The sequence below is a fragment of the Jatropha curcas genome, chromosome 5, assembly GCF_041381405.1.
Source record: "Jatropha curcas cultivar XTBG-Jc1 chromosome 5, XTBG_Jcur_1.0, whole genome shotgun sequence".
Lineage (NCBI taxonomy): Eukaryota > Viridiplantae > Streptophyta > Magnoliopsida > Malpighiales > Euphorbiaceae > Jatropha > Jatropha curcas.
Window position 1 is genome coordinate 3,717,299 of NC_143155.1, and position 18,784 is coordinate 3,736,082.

General features: G+C 30.5%; 1 pseudogene; it reads left to right on the plus strand.

Annotated features, from left to right (window-relative positions):
* Positions 1-11,443: 11,443 nt before the first annotated feature.
* On the plus strand, positions 11,444-16,465 carry LOC105629006 (uncharacterized; annotated as a pseudogene).
* Positions 16,466-18,784: the final 2,319 nt, after the last annotated feature.

The window sequence follows — 18,784 nt, forward strand, 5'->3', positions numbered from 1 at the left end:
AGTGCAAATTGGTTACCACCTCCAATTTGCACAAGTTTCTTCCTTCCCTTTTTGACTTTTCCCTTTTTTTTCTTTCATGTGTGTGGGTCCCACTGAGTGGGCACCGCCACCACCAACAAAAACATGTGGGTCCCACTTGAGTTGGCACCGCCAGAACACTTATCACCTGCTGACGCCGCCGCTGGTGCCACTGCCGCCACCAGCAGTGACCCTCCCAAAAATACTCAAATGGATTAATCTTTGCTCCTCTGTTTTCTTTATGCTCTCTCTCTCTCTCTCTCTCTCTCTCTCTCTGCTCTTCCTAATTAATCTTCTCTCTTTCTCTCTTCTTTTCTTAATTAAAACTAATAATGCTTATTGGTTTGATTCTATGAGAGACACTTGTCTACTCGTGTTAAATCTACTGCTTTTTCTTTATCTGAAACTGAAGAATGAAAAAATTCAAGAAAGGGAAAGAAGAAGAAGGAAAAAGGTTGATGATGGAAATGTACTATTATGGTCTTTTTTTTTTATGTTTCAGATCCTTTCACTACACAAGAGGCATATCAAATGGACTCATTATATCGGTGCAGTGCACTCTAATTCTTATTGTTTCTTCTTCTCCTCCTCCTTGAATCTTGGTTTATTGGTGTTTTTTTAAGCATTATTTTAGGTTCTTGTGTTGGTTGTGGATTGATATTTATTTACTTTGAATTTTTATGGTGAGATTTGGGTTAGGATATATATAGAAAAGAGAAAAGGATGTTTTTTTTTTTTGGATTTTGTGTAGTAAGGGTGTCTACAGATGAACCAATGGAAATGAGAATGATAAAGAAGGGAAATATGTACCCTTACCTTTATAGGTTTTATTATTGATCAATTAGCTCACAATATACAGAAATTTAATTAGGTTCTGCAGCAAATAGAAAGCAAAGGATGTGATTATGATTATTCACCAATAGAACTAGCATCTATTTAGGAATCTAATCATTGGAGTTAGTGTTGGGTTGAATGAGGGCGTAGAGAAAGAGGTAAGGGTAGGTTAGTAAATTTTCAATTTTAGTTAGTGCAATCCACGTGGGTTTCTATTTGGCACTAACTAAACAAAGACCAAGTGAATAAGTGGGCCATGTCGTCCTACGAGGATTTTCGGCTATCCACATGTGTAAAATCCACTTAATTGTTAAAAAATTAACAGTTCATTCATTAAATTGTTAACTTTTTCCATTTGTACGCCAAAATAGAAAAAAATTACAAAGTTCATACACCAAAATTGCAAGTCCCTAAAGAAAATAAGAAAGAGAAAAGTGTAGATGTTGACACGAAGCTAAATACTCAGAAGATATAGTTGAGGTTTATAATTTGTGTAAAAGCAAATTATGAAAATTATTTAATTTTTAAATGATGCTTATAAGACGAGGTACCCCAGAATGTACTTGTAATTCAAAAATCCAAGCTTGTGGAAAACAAACAATGTGAACCTATTGAAATTGAAAATAGGCATGTAGGAAAACTTGTGCATAGAGTTTATATATAAAGTTTGTGGGATGTTCATGTAATGGCTAGAGCCCTTTTATATTAGCACTTTGATTGTGCAAGAATATAAGCATTTCTTATAGTCAACGTGGATGAAGGGAGAATGTGCCAATTGTTAACATGTCATTTTTTATGATGAATGATCTTTATGATTTCAACCTTATTGAAAGAGTTAGGGATTTAACATGAATAAGATTTCAAGAAAGAAAAATGTCAACAAGCAATATTAATTCATAACAATTGGATGTCACCAATGATGCAAATATACAAAATAGAGTAGGTATAGGGAACAAGAATATGTTACAAAGCGAGAGTTTATGTATCCCTACAAGGTGATGGCAGGTGAAAAGTGAAAAAGATGATACACCAGCAAAATCACAAGATGAACCTAAACCAATCAAGATATTTATCCAAACATGGAGTGATAACGCTTAAGGTTGGTTTAGATTTAAAAAGCAATGTTTAAAGTTTCAGTTTCATTAGACTATTCCAGTTTTGCTGCATACAACTGGCCTAATCACCAGAACCCGAAATTTATGTTTATGTTCTACAGAATCTAACTAAATAACTCGAAATTTGAACCAAATAAGCTAAATTAGTTCGGTTCGGTTTGAAAATTCAGGTTAAACCATATAGTGTCCATTAGGACTGTAAATGAACCAAACTGTATGTGAACTATTCAAGGTTCGGCTTTATAAAAGCTTGGTTTGGTTTGAGTTTGATTTCTAAACGAGCCAAACTTGAATATAATTTTAGGCTCATTTAAATAAACAAACCAAGCTGGAGCATGGGGTAGTTCGACTCTGTAAGCTTGCGAACTATCTCATTTATGGGGTTCGTGAACAGACTAGTTTAAATAAATGATGGTTTTCCAATGTTACCTTATTTACATTAGATATAATAAATACTTTCACAAGTAACTATTGGTTTTGAGATAAAAGATAGTTTGATCAAATTACTCTTGATTTTGTTATAATCTAGGAGAGTTAATTGCTTCCTTAATACTCCATCTGTTCCACAATATAAGTCGTTTTTAGGTTATTATCTTGTCCCAAAATATAAGTCGTTTTAAGTATTTTGAGGAGAAATAAATTATGTTTTTCTAATGTCACCCTTATTTATATTAGATGCAAAAAAATACTTTCACAAGTAATTATAAATTTGGTCAAATTACCCTTAATTTTATTATAATCTATGAGAATTAATTGTTTTATTAATCATTGTGCAAAAACCTTAAATAACTTATATTTTGGAATAAAGGGAGTAATATTTTAGCCTTTTATCCATATTTAGCCCATATTCATATTATCTGTTCACATGTATGATAGTTGACAAAGTCTACTTTTGCATTCCACTCACTTATTGACAAAAAAATTCCAGAACAATTCAAATCAAAAGTTGTAAGGAAACCAATAAACCAACATGCAATTAAGCAAAATTAGTTGGTTAGATGGTAAAAGACATTAATTAAAATAAAAGTAAGAATACAAGTTTAATTTTAGAAAAATGCACTTTATTGGGAGAGCTAAAAACCTTTATGCTCTACATCCCAAAGAAGATTATACTTTCTGATTATATAAAAACAATTAATAAAAATTAGTAAATATAAAAAACTAAATTATTGAAATGTATTTGAGCTTTAGATTCCATATATTTCTGGAAAATAACTTTTGAAAGATATTTTCATGGAAAATGTTATATTTTTAGAAATTAGTAAGTCATTCTCTATTTGTGCATAAACGAACTATCATAAACTGACTTACATTTAGGGGCATAAAGAATATATCTATATCTATACTATATATATAAATGTGGAAATATGGGAGAATAATCAGATTTTTAGGATTTCAAGAATTTGTGTGTATGTGTATACATTCATTTCTCTAATATACTAAGTAAGTAACACTCCTACTATAATTAAGATGAGTACCATTATTAATTTAGTTGGAGATCACTTCATTATATAAAAATATAATTAAGTACGTAATAAATAGTATTACAAGTAGCTTGCACGACAAAGTGCAATACAAATTAATCACTTATGTTTATTTTAATCTAAATAACAACTTATGATTTAATATCATATAGATAAAAAAATTAAAAGAGTACAAAAAAAATGAGTATATAATGAGCATAGTCAACATGCAACGCACGTCATAAAAACGATTAGTTCTATATAAATATGGAAGTAGGGGAGGAATAATGAGATTTTTCTATAATAGCCTTAGATTAATTTGTAATTCCTAATATATTCATTTAGCTAGATTTTTTTATGCATTTTAATTAGAGAAACCATTTATTCTTTTAGTTGTATTTTTTATTGTTTTTCAATTAGAAAATAAATTCCATTTATCCTTTTGAACTTTACAGTTAGATTTTATGCATTTTAATTGGAGAATATATGTATATGTACTTTCTCTATTTGATCTTGTATTATTATTGTCTAATAATATTATAATTAATAGTTTTTGATATTCTTAATTATAAGTTCTCATGTGATATTACTTTCTAAAATGTAAATCGAAAACCTTAATTTAACTGTTGAAAATGAAATTTAAATTTTTTTTTAATTAATTATGTTTTGAATTTTTTAAAATATGGGTAAAATACTTTACTATTAGACTATATTAGTTGTACAATAAAATTAAAATTAAAAAGTTTAAATATGTTCTTCCTTTTTGAGTTTTTTAGAGATAATAGCGTATACTTATTTGGACTATTTACACATTATTGTATTTGACTAATATCATATTAAAAAATTTTTCCTTTTTAATCTAATGAAATCTTATTAAAATTGCTAGAAAAGTTTGAATTAATGACAAAATGGCTATTTTGAGTATATTTGCTATTATTTTTATTTTCAGTTTTTCTACATTAAAGATGACATTATGAAAAAATTTAAGAGCTATCTTTTTATTCAATATTTTTTCTTTTTTCTTAATTTATAGAAAAATATTTAATTTTTATATTGTGACATCCCAACCCGGCAAAGCGATCCTAAGAGGGCGGGTAGAGTGAAGCTCCTAGCTAGCTTCTAGGATGGCAGGCTAGTTAGGGTAGTGGAATGCGGGACACAAGAATGAATCGAATCATATATCGAAAAGGGGGAAACTAATCATCAGAGGCGTCTTTTAGTGGAATGGCTGGAGAATTGGAAGAACTCCAGAGTTAAGCGTGCTCGCTTAACGGAAATCCTAGGATAGGTGACCTCCTGGGAAGTGTCTCATTTCATCTACGGGACAAAACTGTGCTGGTCTTGCCAATATTGTATGGGGGATTTTGCTTGATCTAAAGCGGACAATGTATGGTTTGAGGACGAACCACGCGGAAGCTGGTGGGCCTGTGACATCCCGACCTGGCAAAGCGATCCTAAGAGGGCGGGTAGAGCGAAGCTCCTAGCTAGCTTCGAGGATGGCAGGCTAGCTAGGGTAGTGGAATGCGGGACACAGGAATGAATCGAATTATATATCAAAAAAGGGAAAACTAATCATCAGAGGCGCCTTTTGGTGGAATGGCTGGAGAGTTGGAATAACTCCAGAGTTAAGCATGCTCGCTTAACGAAAATCCTAAGATGGGTGACATTCTGGGAAGTGTCCCTTTTCCAGCTTGATCTAAAGCGGATAATTCCTATGGTGATTAGAGTCGGACATGACATGTATAATTTAATTGGATGTATCTTTTTTAAAAAAATTTTAAAATAGGTATAAAGACAATTATACATTTGAAATTTTTATTTTTTTTTAAATATTTCTTAAATAAATATATAGGACTTTGAAATTTTTGAATTTAATCTCACATATATCTGTCTATAAACTTAAAAGAAGATATTTCATTACCAATATTATTGTTTTCACATTAATTTTAAGTTACATATTAATATTTATTTATGTCATTTTGAAGCCTTTTTTAGCAAAGAAAAAATCTTGAAATTTTTAGTTACCTTTAAATATATTTTTAATTTAATGAGTAATAGTAGTCTTTTTTTTTTTCAACGAGTTTGATTTTTAAGTAATAATTGTAGTCCTTTTATTTTTTATTTTATAAAGTATATTAATTAAAAGGGAGAAAAATACTTTATATCATTAATTTCAAATGAGTAAAAACAGATGTTAATTTTTATTATTTTTAATCAAATAAATACTAATGTAGAATATTTATGCCCATACCCGATGCGCAGAATTACGAGTAGACTATTATATATTATTTATTATATTTAAAGTAGATATTTGAAATAAAATCATAATCAAAAGCAAAATTTTAAACTAAAAAGATTAAAATCTCCTAAGCATTTTTTACTTCATTAACTCAAGTTGGATAATTTTAAAAAAAAAAACAGCACAAACCTTATTTAGATAATGATTATTAATATAATATTTTTCACATTATAATACACTAATATTTAAAAATATATATATAAATGAAAAATGTTAATTCTTTAGAGTTTTTTATTTAAAAAATAAAAATGCTATTTTAAAGGGAGAAATAGAAATATTATTTTCTTTTCAATTAAATGTTAGAATGCAAGGCATGTAATAAAAAATATTAATTATATAAATAAAGTGCAATATAAATTAATCATTATATTTATTTTAATCTAAATAAGAACTTGTACTTTAATATTATATAAATAAAAAATTAAACGAGTCAAAATGAGTATATAATGAGTAAAGTCAACGTGCAATGCATCTCATAAAAACCTAATATTACTAAAAGAGAGAGTATTAATGTTGGTTCCTTGAAAATAAGATCTTAATATTTTCTAAATTAGAGTAAGAGTGTCTGTGAAAATTTATTATAATCACAATTTTAGGTATTAGGAATATCTAAACTTAATTGAAAATTTGTTATATGTTTGATCTTCAGGAGAGGAATCATGTCCTCCCTGTATTATTTGTATTGTTTTGAAGTTTTTAATGAAATCCTAATATATTACATTAAAAAAAACTATAAATAACTTGCGTCAAAGCTGGACAGTGAGTTTAGCCCGATCCATTTATTAACATGGTATCAGAGTCTATTTGCTTTAATGTCCTGTGTCACCTCTTATAAAAATACATGAAGAGTGAGTTAGACCCAATCCATTTTATTAGTGCGACTCTAAAGTTAATTTCATTGGAACGGTTTGAATTATATGGGTAATCATTTAATGGGGTACAACTTCAATTTTAAACTTAAAAATACATAATCTTATATTTTTGTATAATAAAATTCATTTTGAAGCAATTGAAGTTTTTCATTAACCGGAATGCTACTTAGTTAACACGTGACTTTTTCTAAACCAAAATTCATTTAAAAAATTATTCTAGCCTCTATCTCAGCGTCAATCTTCACCCTCACCTAAAGGTGGCCACAGTTCCGGTTCTAGAAAAACTGGAACCGGAACCGAACTGAAAAGATCCGGTTCCGGTTCCGGTTTCGGTCCAGTGACAAAACCGATGGTTCCGATCGGTTTTCCGGCGAATCGTATAATTTTAAATTTTAAATTTTGAAGACCGATTTAAAAAAAAAATTATTTGAACATAAAAAATTAAAAAATACACCTAAAAAATTAAAAAAATACTTCAATTAAATTTATTTTTTTAAAGACTTGAACATAATTTTTTTTTTTTTAAATTTCAACTGAATTTATTTTTTGTTTAAAAAAGTTTGAACATAATTTAAAAAAAAAAAAGGGGCTTGAACTTAATTTTTTTTTTAAAAAAAAAAAATTAAGTTGCCTACGTATCCTCTTAGGGTTTAGAGAAATCAAAGCCCACGTAGTTCTTACTTACCTTATACCAATTTTACCCCTTTTACCTTATTCGCTATTTGCACCACCGGTTGATGTTCCCGTTGAGGACCCATCGTATAAATCATATAAATCTTCATTTTCTTTTGGATTTTCTTGGGCTCTTAGTTCGGCCTTGGTCCAATCATCCACGCATGATTGTGCTTCTAATGAATCGGGTGTCATACGAGATCGTGTTTCATCAAGTATGTTTCCTCCTTGACTAAAAGCTTGTTCAACCGCAACAGTGGAGACCGGAGCTGCTAAAACTTGTTTTGCAAGTAAAGAAAGAATTGGAAAAGTATTTGCGTGACGACTCCACCAATCTAAAATTGGAAAATCAGTATTTGCATAATCATCACCAAACTCAAAAGAAGTGGTTAGATAATTATCAAATTCAGAAAAAAAACTGGATTCCTTTGTTCTTTTTTGTCTTTGTAGTAAAACTTGTTGAGCAACACCAACACCACTTACCCTTTGTGTTGGAAATTGTTGAATATTAGATTGAGAAGAAGTAGAAGTAGATGAACTAGAAACTTGAACAAATTCATTATATAATTGCATAATATTTTGTTTAACTTCATGCATTACTACATTTATATTAACATTATCTTCTACATCAAGATTTAATACTTCATAATAAATAGTCAAATAATAACATAAAACATCAATTTTACATCTAGGATCAAATACAATAGCAACAAGATAAAAGGGTGGTATATTTTTAAAATAAGATAACCATTTTTTTTTCATTAAAAAAATACAATCTTTTAATAAATCATCATTTTCAAATTGTTGGAGTGCACTAACAATATTAATACACATAGGTAAAAATAAATGAGATGTGGGATAATAAACCCCACTAAATTTATAGGTAGCATCATTAAAATTTTTAAAATATCTAAAATTTTTGCAAGAATCTCCCAATTTTGTGGATATAAATTAATATCTTCAATATTATTAGTAACAAAAAAGCATAATAATTCTTTATAAGAAAAAGACTCGTTTAGTAATTCATATGTTGAATTCCAACGAGTTGGGACATCCATTGGAAAACGTTTTGGTCTTTTATTATTTTCTTTACCAAATTTAGCCAAACTTTTCATCACTTGGGGATGTCCCCATAAATATGAAATAGCTTTTTTAATTGGAGAAATAAAAGATTCAGGAATTTTTAAACCATCTTGTACACATAAATTTAAAACATGGCATGCACATCTTATATGAAAAAATTTTTCACCAATATTTGGTTCACAAATTTTTTTTAAGTTCAATAATTGATTTAGTATTTGCAGAAGCATTATCAAATGAAATTGAAAAAATTTTTTTTGTCAACTTATATTCATCTAAAATTGAAACAATTATTTTATAAATATTATTTGCAGTATGCTTATCATCAAAAACACAAAAAGCAATAATTGATCACTCCAAATATCACAACAAATACCCATATAAGAATGCATTTGCCAATGATCACTCCAAATATCACAACAAATTGAAACACGAATTTTCATTTGAGAAAATAAAAGCTTTAACTCTTTTTTTCCTTTATTATATAAAGAAATAATAGTTCGTTTAACAGTATTTCTTGGTACTCTTTTAGCTGAAGGATTTAAAGCTTTTTGACAATAATTATTAAAACCTACTTTTGTACCAAAACTAAAAGCTAAATGTTCCATAGAAATCATTTTTGCTAATTCTTCTTTTTGTATTTTTTCAGAATATTGAAATAAAGAAAGGTTAGAAGATGCGTACCCGGAAATTTGTGTTTGAGACCGATCAACTCCTATTTTTGTTGAATGTTTTGTCTCCAAATGCTTCCAAAATGATCCATAGCCGCCCGCTTGTTTAAATTTATAAGATTTTCCACAATAATTGCAAATTACATCGTACATTTTCTCACCTTTGAATTTTTTCGTGAAATGAATGGCGAATATGTCGGAACTTTGTCTTGCTCTTCCAACAATTTGTGCTCGTTGCTCTTGCTCTTCCTCTTCTTGTAATTGCTCATTAAATTCAGATTCTTGAGTTAGAATTTCCAAATTTTCATTTGGATATCCCTCAAAATTAAATTGTTTGGGAGTGAAATCATAGATGTCGTTTGTAGGGATAGATGAATATTGTGTTTCTCCCATCTTTCCCTTGCCCTTACCCGAATTTGAGTTTCCTCCGCTTGCCATTATATGATAATAAGATATAATTTGGAAAATTGAATAAAAAAAAATTAGAGAGAATAATAACTTAATAAGAGAAATTGTAGAGTAGAGAAGAATAAATGAATAATATAGAGTAGAGTGTAGTATATTGTAGAGAGAGTAATTAGAGAGAGTTGAGATTTTTTTGTAATGAATTTGTAAATAAAATGAGGTATTTATAATAAATCCAAAAATTTATTTTTCGAAAAATACCATTGAAACTAGCCGTTATATAGCCGTTTATGGCTGTTGGGAGGGGGAAATTAAGAGATTTCACAATAAAATTAAAAAAAAAAAACTGGTCTGACAGTTTATAACGGCTAGAATCGCCGGTTCTAATCGGTTCAAACCGGCTGGGGAACCGGCGGTTCCAGTCCGGTTCCGACCGATTCTCTGGAACCGCCGATTCTGGTTTCAGAAAATTTGAAACCAAAACCGAATCGAAAATCTCCGATTCCAGTTCCGGTTCGGCCCGGTTTCGGTTACGGTTCCGGACCGGTTCGAACCGATATGGCCACCCCTACCCTCACCCCTCCCTCCCTCTCTTTCTCTCTCTCCCCTTCTATAAATCCATTTTCTCTCTCTCAAACCTATCCGTCTTCAACCTATTTTCTCTCTCTTCATCTCTCCATCTTTAACCCATTTTCTCTCTCTTCAACCTATCCTTTTCCACTCCAGTTTCTCTCTCTTCAATCTCTCCATCTTCAAAAGAAAAAGAAATTGAATTACCGAGTTGGAGCGATGGAGGAGGTTGAAAAGACCTGGCTTGTTATCGCTACTACACAAGAGTCAGCGCTGCTACCATTGTTCTCAAGGAACGAGATTCTAAAACCTGCAAAAATCAAAAGGTCGAAAAAAAGTCCTTTTAATAGATATCTTAGATAACGAGATCTGAAATTCTATTTTCGATTGCTTATCCCCAATCAACAAAGTTTAATTTTGACCATGCGATGAAAATTGATTTTGATTAGGATGTGTTTGTTTCAGTATCTTAATGGATATTTATTCGAAGATTGAATTCGATTATTTTTGTTGTAAATGGGTTTTTGAGTTTAGTAGAAAATTAGGGATTTTTGGCAATGGTGTCATTAGAAATCAGAAATCTTTTATGATAATTTGCAGTTTATAATCTACATAAATTTAATTTTTGTGAGACTAAAAAATTGAAAATTCACCTTATAGTGTTTCTAGCGGTGATTTTGTCTTCTTTGGTTTAATATCTTCTGATGGAATTATTAATAGATGTGATGATTATTTCGAGTCTATGAGCTTGCTTGAAGAACGTTGGTGAAGCTTTTGGTGATTTGAGCACCTATTTTCTTACGAAGCTAACATGCATTTTCAGGTAACGATAACAATGGCGACTATAACATCATTAATGGTGATGGGGTATGTAGAAGGGAGTAGGTGAGAGTGAAGAGAAAAAGAATTAAGGAATTAAAGAATTAAGTTTTAGAAGAGAGAGAAATTAGTTGCAGAAGGTTAGAGAGAGAGAGAGAGAGAGGATGAGGGTCATTTGAGGTGGAGGAGAAAATAATTTTTTAAATGAATTTTCATTTAAAAAAAGTCACGTGTTAAATACGTGGCATTCCGACCAACAAAAAAAATCAAGTGTATCAAAAAGCATTTTATTATTATAAAAATATAAATTTAAATATTTTTAAGATAGAAATTGAAGTTGATACCATATAAGTGATTATCTATTGAGTTCATTTTGCTTTCGGTGAAATTAACCCGCGGCTCTAAAAAACTAAATCTTCTTAGAAAGTTTTGTGCGGTACTATGTTGAAGTATTGTATAAGTTATGTTATTTTATTATTGCTCATGTGTACAAACTATAAATAAGACTGTTAGCTTATTCTTGTAATTGATACAATACACACAATGAATAAGATACAAATCACATTTTATTCTCTCCCTTTCTCGCTCGATTGCTTTCTATTCTCTTCTAGCAAGTTCCATTATCATGGTACCAGAGCTTGCAATCGATCAATTTTGTTAGGGTTTCTTCTTGAAATTCATTTCTAGATCTTGATTGACTATTGATTTCGAGCATAAACTTAGCGTTGGAAGAAGCTAGCGAGAATACACCTGAAATTTCTGGTACGAGAGATGCGGTGTTGAACAAAAGCGCAATTACAACAATAAAGATCCTTTGTATCTTCGATCTTCTTATCATCCAAGTATGATCCTAGTCACTGCACCTAAGGGTGGCCACGGTTTCGGAACCGGCAGTTCCGGTTCCAAAAAAATTGGAACCGGAATCGAACCGAAAAGTTCCGGTTCCGGTTCCGGTACGGTGACAAAACCGACAGTTCTGATCGATTTTTCGGCGAATGGCATAATTTTAAATTTTAAATTTTGAAGACCGGTTTTCAAAATTTAATAAATTTGTGAAAGTTATTTGTAAAAAAAATACACCAAAGAAATTTAAAAATACTTCAATTAAATTTATTTTTTTAAAGAAATTAAAAAATACTTCAATTAAATTTATTTTTTTAAAGACTTAGAACATAATTATTTTTTTAAAAAATTCTTCAACTAAATTTTTTTTTTAAAAAGTTTGAACATAATTTAAAAAAAAAGGGCTTGAAATTAATTTTTTTTTAAAAAAAAATTAAGTTGCCTACGTATCCTCTTGGGGTTTAGAGGAATCAAAGCCAATGTAGTTCTTACTTACCTTATACCAATTTCACCCATTTTACCTTAATCGCTATTTGCACCACCGGTTGATGTTCCCGTTGAGGACCCATCGTATAAATCATATGAATCTTCATTTTCTTTTAGATTTTCTTGTGCTCTTAGTTCGGCCTTGCTCCAATCATCCACGCATGATTGTGCTTTTAATGAATCGGATGTCATACGAGATCGTGTTTCATCAAGTATGTTTCCTCCTTGACTAAAAGCTTGTTCAACCACAATAGTGGAGACCGGAGCTACTAAAACTTGTTTTGCAATTAAAGAAAGTATTGGAAAAGTATTGGCGTGACGACTCCACTAATCTAAAATTGGAAAATCAGTATTTGCATAATCATCACCAAACTCAAAAGAAGTGGTTAGATAATTATCAAATTCAGAAAAAGAACTGGATTCCCTTGGTCTTTTTTGTCTTTGTAGTAAAACTTATTGAGCAACACCAACACCACTTACCCTTTGTGTTGGAAATTGTTGAATATTAGATTGAAAATAATTAGAAGTAGATGAACTAGAAAATTGAACAAATTCATTATATAATTGCATAATATTTTGTTTAACTTCATGCAATACTGCATTTATATTAACATTATCTTCTATATTAAGATTTAATACTTCATAATAAATAGTCAAATATTCACATAAAACATCAATTTTACATCTAGGATCAAATGCAATAGTAACAATATAAAGGGGTGATATATTTTTAAAATAAGACAACCATTTTTTTTCATTGAAAAAATACAATCTTTTAATATACAATTATTTTTAAATTCTTGGAGTGCACTAACAATATTAATACACATAGGTAAAAATAAATGAGATGTGGGATAATAAACCCTACTAAATTTATAGGTAGCATCATTAAAAATTTTTAAAATATCTAAAACTTTTGCACAAATATCCCAATTTTGTAGATATAAATTAATATCTTCAATATTATTAGTAACAAAAAAGCATAATAATTCTTTATAAGAAAAAGACTCGTTTAGTAATTCATATGTTGAATTCCAACGAGTTGGGACATCCCTTGGAAAACGTTTTGGTCTTTTATTATTTTCTTTACAAAATTTAGCACAACTTTTCATCACTTGGGGATGTCCCTATAAATATGAAATAGTTTTTTTAATTGGAGAAATAAAAGATTCAAGAATTTTTAAACCATCTTGTACACATAAATTTAAAACATGGCATGCACATCTTATATGAAAAAATTTTCCACCAATATTTGGTTCACAAATATTTTTAAGTTTAATAATATATTTAGTATTAGCAGAAGCATTATCAAATGATATTGAAAAAATTTTTTGTGTCAACTTATATTCATCTAAAATTGAAACAATTATTCTATAAATATTATTTACAGTATGTTTATCATCAAAAACACGAAATGCAATAATTCTTTTTTGAATTTTCCAATCATCATCAATCCAATGACATGTAATGCCCATATAAGAATGCATTTGCCAATGATCACTCCAAATATCACAACAAATTGAAACACGAATTTTCATTTGAGAAAATAAAAGCTCTAATTCTTTTTTTCCTTTATTATATAAGGAAATAATAGTTCATTTTACAGTATTTCTTGGCACTCTTTTAGCTGAAGGATTTAAAGCTTTTTGACAATAATTATTAAAACCTACTTTTTCACCAAAACTAAAAGCTAAATGTTCCATAGAAATCATTTTTGCTAATTCTTCTTTTTGTATTTTTTCAGAATATTGAAATAAAGAAAGGTTAGAAGATGCGTACCCGGAAATTTGTGTTTGAGACCGATCAACTCCTATTTTTGTTGAATGTTTTGTCTCCAAATGCTTCCAAAATGATCCATAGCCGCCCGCTTGTTTAAATTTATAAGATTTTCCACAATAATTGCAAATTACATCGTACATTTTCTCACCTTTGAATTTTTTCGTGAAATGAATGGCGAATATGTCGAAACTTTGTCTTGCTCTTCCAACAATTTGTGCTCGTTGCTCTTGCTCTTCCTCTTCTTGTAATTGCTCATTAAATTCAGATTCTTGAGTTGGAATTTCCAAATTTTCATTTGGATATCCCTCAAAATTAAATTGGTTGGGAGTGAAATCAAAGATGTCGTTTGTAGGGATAGATGAATATTGCGTTTCTCCGATCTTTCCCTTGCCCTTACCCGAATTTGAGTTTCCTCCACTTGCCATTATATGATAATAAGATATAATTTGGAAAATTGAATAAAAAAAATTAGAGAGAATAATAACTTAATAAGAGAGGTTGTAGAGTAGAGAAGAATAATATAGAGTAGAGAAGAATAATATAGAGTAGAGTGTAGTGTATTGTAGAGTGAGTAAGTAGAGAGAGTAGAGATTTTTTTTGTGATGAATTTGTAAATGAAATGAGGTATTTATAATAAATCCAAAAAATTATTTTTCCAAAAATCCCCTTGAAACTAGCCGTTATGTAGCCGTTTATGATTGTTGGGAGGGGTAATTAAGAGATTTCACAATAAAATTTTTTTAAAAAAAATACAAAACTGACAGTTTCTAACAGCTAGAACCGCTGGTTCCGGCGGTTCTAACCGGCTGGAGAACCGGCGGTTCCAATTCGGTTCCGACCGGTTTTTTGGAACGGCCGGTTTCGGTTCCAGAAATCTAGAACCGGAACCGAACTGGAAATCTCCGGTTCCGGTTCTGGTTCCCACCAGTTCCGGTTACGGTTAGGGACTGGTTCGAACCGACGGTTCCGGTTCCCGAAACCGTAATATGGCCACCCTTAACTGCACCTTTGAATGGATCTAATTTTCGCACTTGGAGTAGAGCTATGAAGATTGCGTTGGGGGCTAAGTGCAAATTAGGGTTTATAGATGGGAAAGTTAAGATGCCTGATGAGGATTCAGATCAATTTGATGAATGACAATGTTATGATTATATGGTCACGTCGTGGATTCTAAATGTTATTTCTAAAGATTTAGTTGAAGCCTTCTTGTATACCACTACTGCACATGAGCTATGGAGTGAAATCAAAGAGAGACTTGGGGAAAGTGATGGGCCTTTGATTTATCAAATTCAGAGAAAAATAGCATCTATTTCTCAGGAGAATGATTCTGTCTCAGTTTATTACACGAAGTTGAAGAAGCTTTGGGATGAATTAGCTTCTATTGATCCTTTGCCTGCTTGTACATGTGGAGCTTCTAAGGCTATAGTTGATATCATAAATAGAACTAGACTAATGCAATTTCTCATGGGATTACATGATGGATATGATCAAGTTAGAAATCAGTTGCTTTTACTTGATCCTTTTCCTACTATAAACAAGGCTAATTCTATGATACTTCAAGTTGAGTCACAGAGGCTTGTGGTATTCAATTTTGTAGAACGTGGTTCTTCAATAGCTTTACTAGCTAAACATCAATCATCCTTCAAGTCTGATTCATCTAGAATTACTACAAATAAAGCATTTTGTGACTATTGTCATAAACCAGGTCATTTGAAGGAAAATTGTTTTAAACTCACTACTCATTGTGAAGTTTGTAATAGATTTGGTGACCCTAAGGATCACTGCTTTAAGGTCATTGGTTTTCCTGACTGGTAAAAAGGCAACACAGGGAAGTGATACTCTGGTTCCAAGAAATTGGTGGTTGCTGTCAATACACCAATAAAGAGCATTTCACACCTTTGGAGAATTTTACTTCACCTTCTGCTTCACAATATGAGGAATGGGATTCTACCTTGGGTAATACCCTACATCAAGAGATGTTCAAGCTCTTTAAAGAGAAAAGTGTTGCTGCCATTGCCTATAATCCCAAATTAGTCACTTTTAGGCTCTTTATTGCTATTGCAACTACCAAAGCATGCCCTATCTTAATTGGATATCAATAATGCCTTCCTTTATGGGTTTTTGGATGAAGAGGTCTAAACCTGGTCAGGTTTGTCTTCTTAAAAAATCTCTTTATTGTTTGAAACAAGCATCTAGACAGTGGAATCTAGAATTCACTTCCTTTTTGCTTACTTTGGGCTTCACTCAATCTGTTAACGATCATTGTCTCTTTATTATGTCTTTTGGTGATCTTTTTTTGGCTTTATTAGTATATGTGGATGATGTTTTGATTACTGGTATAGATTCTGAAGCTATTTCTGCAGTTAAACTTGCTTTTGATGCTAAATTCACTACTAAGGATCTTGGTTATCTTAAATACTTCTTGGGTTTAGAAGTAGCCAGGTCTGATTCTGAAACTTTTATTAGTCAAAGGAAATTTATCCTTGATACTCTTACTGAGTGTGGTCTATCTGATTCTAAGCCAGCCTCCTTTGTCTAAAGGACTTAAACTTCTATGGATGATGGTTCTCTATTTTCTGATCCTGATCAATACAGACGACTCATTCGTAAATTGTTGTACATCAATTTTACCAGGCCAAATATTAGCTACGATGTGCAACATCTGAGCCAATTACGTCTACTCCTAGACAGCCCCATTCAGATGATGCTTTGCATGTTATAAGATATCTTAAATCTTCTCTATCTGAGGGTTTGTTTTATCCTACTGCAAAATCTTTTCAATTAAAGGCATTTTGTGATGCGGATTGGGCTTCCTGTGTTTTCTCTCGATGATCTTTAACTGGTTTTTGTATATTTTTGGGAGATGCTTTGGTTTCTTGGAAGACTAAAAACCAAGCTCCAGTTTGGATATCATCTGTGGAGGCTGAGTATAGGAGTATGGCCCCTACAGTATATGAGATTTTATGGATTTCTTACTTGTTGAAAAAACTATTTTATATTGAAATATTGATATTTCTAATCATATATACACTGAAAAAATAGAATATAATAGAAATAATTTTTAAAATTTTTTTATTTTCATTGTAAAATCGATTATACAGCACATTGAATTAAATACACAAACTCATTTTACTAATTGTCCCAATATTTAAAATAATAATGTAAATGCTATATGTACCTAATAAAGAAAATAGAAAAAAAAAATTTAAAAAGGCATAATATATTAGAATACCCTGAATTTTGAAAGCTTTTACAATTTGACTCAATTTTGATATTTTTGTTGATTTTATTGTAATTTCAACCTTTTGCATAATAGCATCCTCAAATGCAAGTAAATATGGAATTGCAAATAAAAAAGTATTTTCATCCTTTTGTTTTTCTTTTTTATATCACCATGTGACAATTATAAAAATTTTTAAAATAAAAATTTGAAAAACTTTCTATTAGAGTTTATTCATTTAAATGTTACATTGATGAAATTTTAATTTTTACAATCAATGTGCTGATTAATAATTTAATAACATAAATTTCTTTTCCTTAAGGAAAATTAATTATTTAATCCTTGAGGTTGGTCCCTACCTTTTAGGCGAATATCCAAAACATCCCTGAGATTTGTATTCGTCAATATAAATAGTCCTTTCGTCTAATTTTGAGGGTTTCTTCCATTAAGTCATACTGAAAAAATGAAAATATCCTTAGACAATATGAAAGCCACAAACCCATTCTCTTCTTCTCCATTACCCCTCTCTTTTCTCTCTTCAAAGAAAGTTAATTTTCCAATATTCACAATGAGTGAAGTAGAAGTGAAAGGGGTGAGAGGTTAGAACCCACGGACCAATCAATGCTAAAAGATTAATACCGACTAATTAGTTAGCTAGCTTGCCACTTTTATATGCTCTTTATGGATTTGCTATCTAGTCTACGTGGGTTTTTTAACAATAAGTAGAAAACTTACATGGAGGGAAGGGTTGAGAGAGAGAGTAGAGGCAAGCTTAGGCCTTGAGAAGATTTGACTGCATGCCTACCTCTTTTCAGCTTTTCTTAATGCAGGCTGCTGATGCAAATGACAATCTTGATAGAATATTTAAAACCTCTTTCTGAAGGTTTCTTAGTTTGCGAAAAGAGATCTATCTGGTTTTTCATAGGCTTTGGCTCCTCTTGCAATTGCTCTGGTTCTATAACAATGGCTTCTGGATCTGGTTCCTCCTCTTCAATAATTTCTTCAATTGGATTTGCGTTGGAGTTGTTGACTAATATTTACAGTAAAATATTGACTAAAAAATACCCAATTAATATGCTTATTTTTATTCAATAATTTATTATCATTTTTATTATTTTATAGAAAAATCAATAAACTATATTTAGAAAAAAATTGAAAAACGGGTAGAAATAACGAGTTTTAACGTGCAAATCACGTTATTAATACTAGTGGCTTTTAAATGAAGGTAATTTTTAGGTTTTACATTAGTTTTGTGGTATCTGACCTCTTTGTAAACCACGATATTTTGAACCCATTTAGTGAGCTTGGGTTTAACCTTTTATATTTTAGGTTTGAGTTTAAATTGTTTTATGGGTATTTAATTAATTTTAACTCATTTAAATTTATTTTATGTAATTAATTAATTAAAAAATAAAAGATAAGAGGGTGAAAGGAAGTTGACAGTTGAGAAAATTAAAGCAGCCGAGCATAATTTAGTCACGTAAAAGACGTGGAGAAATGGAAGAACATGCCACAAATAGAGAACATGATTAACTGTCGACTGCAAAATGAGCTATAAAAAGAGCAAAAGGAGCAAGTGAAAAATGAACCAATCCTCCGACAAATTCAACCAAATAAATTAACTTTCTGATGAGTGAA